This window comes from Fukomys damarensis, unplaced genomic scaffold (assembly GCF_012274545.1).
Source record: "Fukomys damarensis isolate Sample0158 unplaced genomic scaffold, DMR_v1.0_HiC HiC_scaffold_26, whole genome shotgun sequence".
Taxonomy (NCBI): Eukaryota; Metazoa; Chordata; class Mammalia; order Rodentia; family Bathyergidae; genus Fukomys; species Fukomys damarensis.
The window spans coordinates 32,631,037-32,639,272 of NW_022900938.1; the positions used below are offsets into that span (position 1 = coordinate 32,631,037).

Here is an 8,236-nt window from a genome sequence, read left to right on the forward strand (position 1 = left end):
AATATACACATGTAGAGAAACACCTAGGGTTGTTTCAAATCCCAGAGCACCTAAATACTCCTACAGACTTGACCCCACCATTTAGCACGTGCGTACAACTGGACACACTTATGTAAGCAAGACTTGGCATAGGCTAAGGCGCATGCATCACACAGTATGTAAGGACATAATAACGTAAGGCTATATACTGGCCTATGTAAGGGCTGAGGAATAAAGGCTCTTGCCCTTATTGCTGTTGCTGATGTCAGCTCCATGTGCTTTCTTTTTCTTGGGGACCTCATCCACGAAAATACCCCTTACCCCAACCCTGACAAGTGGCGTAGTCAGCAGGATGTGGTGAGTGTCCCCTCAGCATCTGTGGAAACAGTGCCTGACTGTGAGGCAGAGCCCCAGGGTGTTGCCGACATGCCTCCCCTTTGGTTACCTGTAGCCACCTTTTCGGTGGCTTGGAAAGCCCTCAAGGACTGGGAAGCAGTCCGCCTGACACCTAGGATGTATTGAAGCCTTAAGAATACTGCACACACAAATCCCCCCACACATACACTGTGAGTCAATGGGGTGGGTAGCTTGGCTGTTTTTCACTCTTTTCCACTATGTAGAGCAAAGAACAGAGGAGAACTTGGAACCACTGGCAGCCACAGAAGCCATGTTGCAGGGCACAGGGAGCACGGCCTCCTCCTGAAGCATAAGTTCGTATCACTGGGAGAGACCCTGGCACTGCATGTGAGGCCTGCTACTCAACAGAAGGTGGAAGTGGAGCAGCCCCTAGCTCAAGCAGGGGGTCCAGGGGTACTGCCTACTTCTACATACAAGGCCATGGAGTTACAAGAGGTGATGAAACAATTAAAGCAAAAGGATGTGCACAGCACAGCCCCATGAGTAGGTAACCAGATTTTGATAAACTGGTTGATGGCAGCCACCTGCCTGGTTTGGGCAAATCCGGAGGACTTGCCAGAGTAAGTCACAAAATGGAAAGCCTACTTAGACTTAGTAATAAGTGTGGAAATGGGCATGTGACAGAAGATGTTTGCTATGCAGTATTATAGCACTAATTTTTTTTAAAAAACTGCTTATAGTGTGCTTGGAGGACTTGATCCTGGCTAACAGACTTGGCTGGCTGCCGGCCTAGCTGCAGTTAAGATAGATGGACAGCCTTTGGATGTGTTACTGACTCTGTAACAGTGCTGCATCCTGAGCAGCAAACCAACCAGAAGGCTCAAATGACAATGAATATCAGGTGCTTGTCCCCATACCCTTATGATGTCTATATTTCCCTGGTTGCTGACTATATACTAGGGGTGAACATATTGATGGGTGCTCAGCTTGACATCACGCAGGGAGAATTCTGCTTGCAAATCTGAATGGTAAAAACCATTGTCCAAGGACATCCTCATCACCCACTGCTGACTCTCTAGCAGGCTATGCAGGCTGTCTGTGTAAAGCAGTACCTGCTGCCTAGGGGCCATGAAGAAATAGGGTCAGATCATTTTGAAGCTGGAAGAAGCTGGGGGGATATACCCTGCCCACAGCCCTTTCAGTTCCCCAGTATGGCCTGTGCAGAAGCCACATGGAATGTGGCAGATCACCATGAATTACTGGGAACTGAATAAAGCACCCCCCAATTGCACTAGGAGATACCTTATATTACAGACCTGATGGATCACCCCCACCCTGATGCTGGGTCAATACCATTATGTTATAGATTTGGCCAATGCTTTCTTCTCCATTGCTATCATGCCTGACAGTAAAGGCCAATTTGCATTCTCCTGGGAGGGCAGGCAATGGACTTTCCAAGTGTTGCCACAAGGCTATTTACATAGCCTGACTCTGTGTCATGGGCTGGTGGCCCAGGACTGCCTGCCTGGACCAAACCATACTCTGTGTTGTTATTCCTTTATATTGATGATATTACATTAACCTCTGATTGCCTTGCAGATTTAGAAGTTGAAGTGCACAGTCTGAAGGGAGCTTGCTGGTCTGGGGGTGGGCAGGCAACAAAAACAAGGTCTAGGGACCTAGCTTGTTTGTCAAATTCTTGGGTGTCATCGGATAAAATGAAAGTAATTCCCAAGGACCCAGAAGGGTGGGACATGGGACTGGATACACACAGTGGAAGCTGCCTCTCAGGACTTGAAGAGGGTAGCTGCACAAGAGCAAGCCCTCCTCCTTTACCCTACACTACCTTTTACTCTGTTAGTGAAGATTTTGGGTTTGGCTAGGTCTATGGCAAAAAAAAGGACTTAGAAGCAACCTATTGGCTTTTGGTCACAGTTGTGGAAAGGAGCCAAGAGTCAGTAGCCCCTGATTGAGAAACAATTAGCAGCAGTGTATGCTGCTCTGCACGCCTGTAGAGGGATCATGGGTCAGAAGACAATGAAAGTACAGACTAGATACTAGATAGAGGGCTAAATCCATACATGGATGTCTCATCCCAGGAGTGGAGTAGCCCAGACACCCATCCTAAAAAATGGGGAACATACTTGCAACAGAGGGCCTCCTACTTGGCCAGCCCATTGGCAGCTGAATTAGCAACAGTTTTGGAATCAGTGATGTATACACCACAGGAAGCCATACAGGATGACAGACTACAGGTCATGACACCTAGCCTCTATATGGAAAGGAAAGAGAGAACTTTGGCCAAGGCCTGGTATAAAATGTGCCCAGCCATGACACAATCTCAAATGGATGGCAGTCACTACCCAGTCTAGCACAAAAATTCTCTGATTTAAAACCAGAACAGGCAGGTTAAGACAATGGGCAGAGTTCCAGGCAGTGTGGCTACTTGTAATGCATGAGGAAGGACCTCTGCATATTTGCACACAGTTGGGCCATATATACTGAGGGCTGCCACTCTCTCTGGTTACTAGTTTAGGCAGCCCAGGAGTAGCAGATAGAGCACCAACCTCAACACACAAGTGACAGCCCATTGGATGGCCATTTGAAAGTGCAGCTGACCCATCTGTGTATTCAACATGCAGAGCAAGGTCCTTAGGTAATAAAAGAAAGTGACATGTGGCTGCTTGGCCCATTCCCCTGGGGAATTTCCAACCAATGCAGCCAAGGGCCTCCCAAGAAAGATCAGGCTGCCACCCCTGCTCAATTAGACAGACTGGCAACAACAACAAAACCAGACCAGCTCCACCTGGGATCAACAACACCAGGCCACCAAGGCACTGATCCAGAAGAGCATAACTATCCCACAAGGACTAGGACTTGTTATGTATAATGGTTGGGGATGGATGATGGGAAATGAAGTGATGTTACTGGGTGGCCACAAGTGGCAGCAATAGTGTTAATGGTATTATGTTGTTCGCTTTATTACTGTTGTGGTCTTTGTACACAAAGATCAACTCTATGGGCCTCTCACAAGAAGTGACATTCCCCAAACCTTGAGGGGTTGGGAACCTCCTCAAGTTGCTTCAAAGCCCAGGGTACCCAAGGACTCATAAGGACATGACCCCACCATTTAGCACATGTGCACAATCGGACACACTTATGCAAGCATAGACTACTACGCATGCAGTATGTGGTTATGTAAAGACATAACAATGTAAGGCTATGTAGCAGCCTATGTAAGGGCTGAGAAATAGGCTCTTACTCTTGTTGCTGTTGCTGATGTCAGCTCTGCATGCTTTCTTTTTCTTGGGGACCTCGCCCTCAAAATACCACTTTAGTGCCCCAACCCCAACAACCTGGAAAAACCCAAGAAAATCAATAGAAAAATGACAAAAAGAAGAAAATGTAGGAAGTTAACAGGATAGAAAATTAACCCCAAAATCAATATCTTTTATGTATAAACTATAAGTAGAAAATAACAGAAGACCCCTGAAGTGAAAATAAATATGCTAACCTATATGTAAAAAGCTATAAAACTACCTAAAAATAGGTGCAACCAACAGAAATATGTGCCATGTCCTTAAAGATCTATGTCATATCTCCCAAAGTACAATTTATAATCTCAACAACAAAATATCAAAAAGTTATTTGAATTTATATATGTTGATTCTACTGTATATACATAAGATTATGCAAGAAAGACTAGCCATAAAACCATAGCCAAATTAAGAAAAATTAGAATGGGGTGGGAGTAGCAGCTAGACTTATCAGATCTTAAAAATAATATAAGGTATCTATTATCAAATCATACATATCAAAATGTCACAATCAAAAAGTTGCATCTCAAATTATTAGAGAAAGGAATTTTTAATAAACAGTGATAGGACAATTGGCTGTTTGGAAGAAAATAAAAGTGGTATATTATACCATGCATAGAACAAACTTTGAATAAATCACAGGTATAAAAGAGATAGAAAGTAATGAGACTGGTAGAGACAAGGTCAATGGCATGTAATGTTGTCTACCAACACAAGCAACCATCATCACCCAGTGGTGGCAACCAGCAGAGATGACAGACATTTGGTATAAACAAATGGACACCTGTGGAGAATCCCAGAAGGGCAGTAGAAGCTGCTGGAGGACTTCAGAAAATTGACAAAGAGACTATAAGCCTCAGCTGCTGAGGAGCTGACAGGCTGGGTAGGCCCCAAGAGCCACTGGCACACAAAACCCATGACTATAACCCTAAGGGCTGAGAACCGCTGGCACTCAAAGCCTGGAGCCATGAACAGAGCTGCACTTCACCAAATCATGATTTCCATTTTAATTGAGTAAAAGAACTCTCAGCTAATTGGCAACATAAATATAAAAATTGAAATTATATAAGTACTAGAAGAAAAATTGGCTGAATTTCTTTAAAACTGTGAGTGAGAAAGCCTTTCTGAAACTTAATATGTAGTAGTAAAAAAAAAATAAAATAAAACCATCACAAACCAGACAAAATGGCAAAGCAGTGAGTATCAGCAAGTCAGCTTCTCTGGGATAAAAGTATCCAGAGTCTGGAAACCAATAGCTTGGAGAACAACTGAAGTGAGCGGAGGATACATGGCAACCACAAGGAAACTGACTGAAGAGAAGAAAATAGGATTAAGTGACAAAGAGGTAGATTACCCATCAAAGAGACCACAATGCCAACAATAGCTGGCTAGCGCAAGCTGGAAGGCAAAGTGAAGCTAATAACTTTTCTGCCCATGGAGAACCCGAGAAGTACACTGGGACCAAGAGAATCTTATGCAGTTGGAGGAGGAAGGAAGAATGAACCGCCCTCCAGGGTAAACAGTTGAGGAGTGACTGCAGTACAAGAGCCCAATGACACAGCTGTGTAGAGCAGGAACTGGTGGAGACACAATTATAGCAAAGGGCTAATAAAGAAATTTCAGAACTGAACCATGTTCTTGAACATAAGAATTTAAGGATTATGGATATACAGCATTACACCCCTCTACAACAGAGTGTACATTCTTTTCAGAATTACATGGTACCTTTTCCAAAACAGATTGCATACTAATCCAAAAAGCCTGATTAAGTAAATATGAAGAGTTGAATCCACCCCGTGCATACTATCAGACCACTCTGCCATGAAAATAGAAAACAACAGAAAGAAATTTCAGAAAAGGCAAAAGCTCCTAGAATATTAGCAACACATTCCTAAACAACTAATGGGTCACAGAAAAAAATCAAAGAAGAAAATTTTAAAACTCTGGAAGTTAATGACAGTGATTGCACAACTCAACAAAACCTCTGAGACATTATGTAGGCAGTCCTAAGAGGAAAATTCATTGTAATCAATGATCACATTAGGAAAACAGAGCAAGCCCAAATAAATAACCTTATGAGAACAACAAACCAGCACCAAACTGAAATCAAGGGAAATTATAAAGATGACAGTGGAAATAAATGAAATTGACAAAAAAATCAACAAATCAAAAAGTTGGTTCTTTAAAAGAATAAATAAAATAGATAAGCCCTTATCCAGACTCACTTAGAGAAAGAAAAGACTAACATCAAACAATTAGAAATGCAAGAGGTGAAATCATAACAGACACTGTCAAAATCTGGAAGATAATAACTAGTTTGAAATATAATATTTCAATAAATTAGCAAATTTTGAAAAAATGAAAGATTCCTAGATATAAACTACCTAAATTTACCCAAAAAGACATAAATATGCTTAACAACCCAAGAACAAGCAATGAGATTGACAGAGTAATAAAAAATCTACTATCTATAAAAAGCCCAGGGCCGGGGATTTAGCTCAGTGGTTCTGCCACCTACCTCACAAGTACAAGGACCCAAGTTCTAAACCCAGTACCAAAAAAAAAAAAAAAAGAAGAGAGCCCAGATCCTGATCAATTCACTAGTGAATTCTACAAAATCTTTAAGTATGTTATATCACCAATATTCCTCAAGCTCTTCAAAGAAATTGAAAGGGATGGAGTGCTCCCAAATTCATTTATCCCCAATTAGATAAAGACCCAACTAAAGAAGAGAACTATAGTCCAATCTCTTTAATGAATACAGATGCAAAAATCCTCAATAAGATATTAGCAAATCTAATGTAGCACATTATCAAAATCATGATACAACGTGATCAAGTAGTTTTCATCCCAGAGATGTAAGGATGGTTCAACATATGTAAGTCAATAAATGTAACAGATCACATAAACAGGAAAAAGGCGAAAAATACCATGATTCAGAAAGTAACAGACTCAGAAAAGGCTTTCAACAACATCCAACACTCCTTAATGATTCTAAAAAACCCAAAGAAGTATAGAAGAACCATACCTGAATATTACAAAAGCTATTTATGACAAACCAATAGCCAGCATCGTACCAAATAGGGAAAAACTAAAAGCATTCCCCCTAAAGTCAGGAGCAAGACAAGGATGTTCACTATAACCACTTTTATTCAACACAGTATTTGAAACATCAGCCAGAGCAATTAGACAAGAGAAATAAATAAAGGGGATACATACAGGAAAGGAAGAACTCAAATCATCATTATCTGCAGATGACATGATACTTCACGTAGAAGACCGAAAGTAGGGCTGAGGATTTAGCTCAGTGGTGCCACCACCTGGCTTGCAAGCGCAAAGACCCAAATTTGAACCTCTGTACAAAAACAAAAAAACAAACAAACAATACATCTGAGACATTTGTAGGAAATGGTTGCACTTGAAAAATATGTTGAATGAAACAAGCCATATACACACAAGCTTAAATACCATATGGTATCTCTCATTTGAGTGAGGAAAAGTACAAAGAAAATGATAAAAGACAGGTAGAATGGGACAAGGGGACAGATCTCTCCCAATAGAAAGGCGGTCCAAAGGAACAAGGGCAAAATGTGAAGACGGAAAGGGGAAATGAGAGGAACAAAGATGTGCCATGTACAGGACCTTAATAGCCCCAAATCATGTGAACACTATACGCCATAACACGAGCTAAAACAAATAATAACAAGTGTGAAAAAGGAAGTAGGGAAACTTGAGGAGAGGGGAGGGGAAAGGAAGGTAAAGAGGATTAAAAAAACGAAACAAGGTGTAACAGGCACACATAACCACTCCCAAAAATGACTGTACACTGCATGAATTACAAACATGTACTAATAAAATAAGAAATATAACAAAAAATAAAATAAAGCATTGATACATTTGATTTTATCAATATAAATTTGCATGGCAAAATTTGCTCTTCTTATGTGTTATAGATACATACAAATCCCACTCCTAGAACTCAAGAAGAAAATGACAAAATCTAACAGAAAAGTAGAAAAATTAGTTAACTGCTCATAAAGAAACCCTTACAAGTTCTCAATAACTTTTAAACAAATTAAAATATGTTCTACCATCTCCCGATACAAATACAAATACACTATTTCTTTCACATCTGATGGCAAAAATCCAAAAGTCTGATGACACATCTATTGTTAAGGCTGTAGGGAAACAAACACTCTCAACAGTTTGGCTGGACTATAAAACAGTGTGACCCCCATTGATAAGACGGCAATATTAAAAAAAAACTTCAGATTTATTGGTCCTTTGACCCAGAAATCCCACTTTTAGTAATCTTTCCTGAAGATACATTTTGTTAAATACAAAACAACATAGACAAGAAATTCTTGATTACAGCATTCTTTGTCCTACTAAACAACTGAAAAAACTAAAATATTATTTAATAGTGATAAGCTAACTGTATTATAATACATCCACAAAATGAATAGATATCATACAGCAATAGAAAAGATTTTTAAAATCTCTAGCAAGACCAGGGGTTTAGCTCAGTGATGCTGCCGCCTGCCTCGAGCACCAGGTCCTGAATTTGATCCCCAGTACAAAAA

General features: G+C 40.7%; 1 pseudogene; it reads left to right on the forward strand.

Moving 5' to 3' along the window:
- Window positions 1-252: 252 nt before the first annotated feature.
- LOC104850172 overlaps window positions 253-8,236 on the forward strand; it is a 23,561-nt pseudogene continuing 15,577 nt past the window's right edge.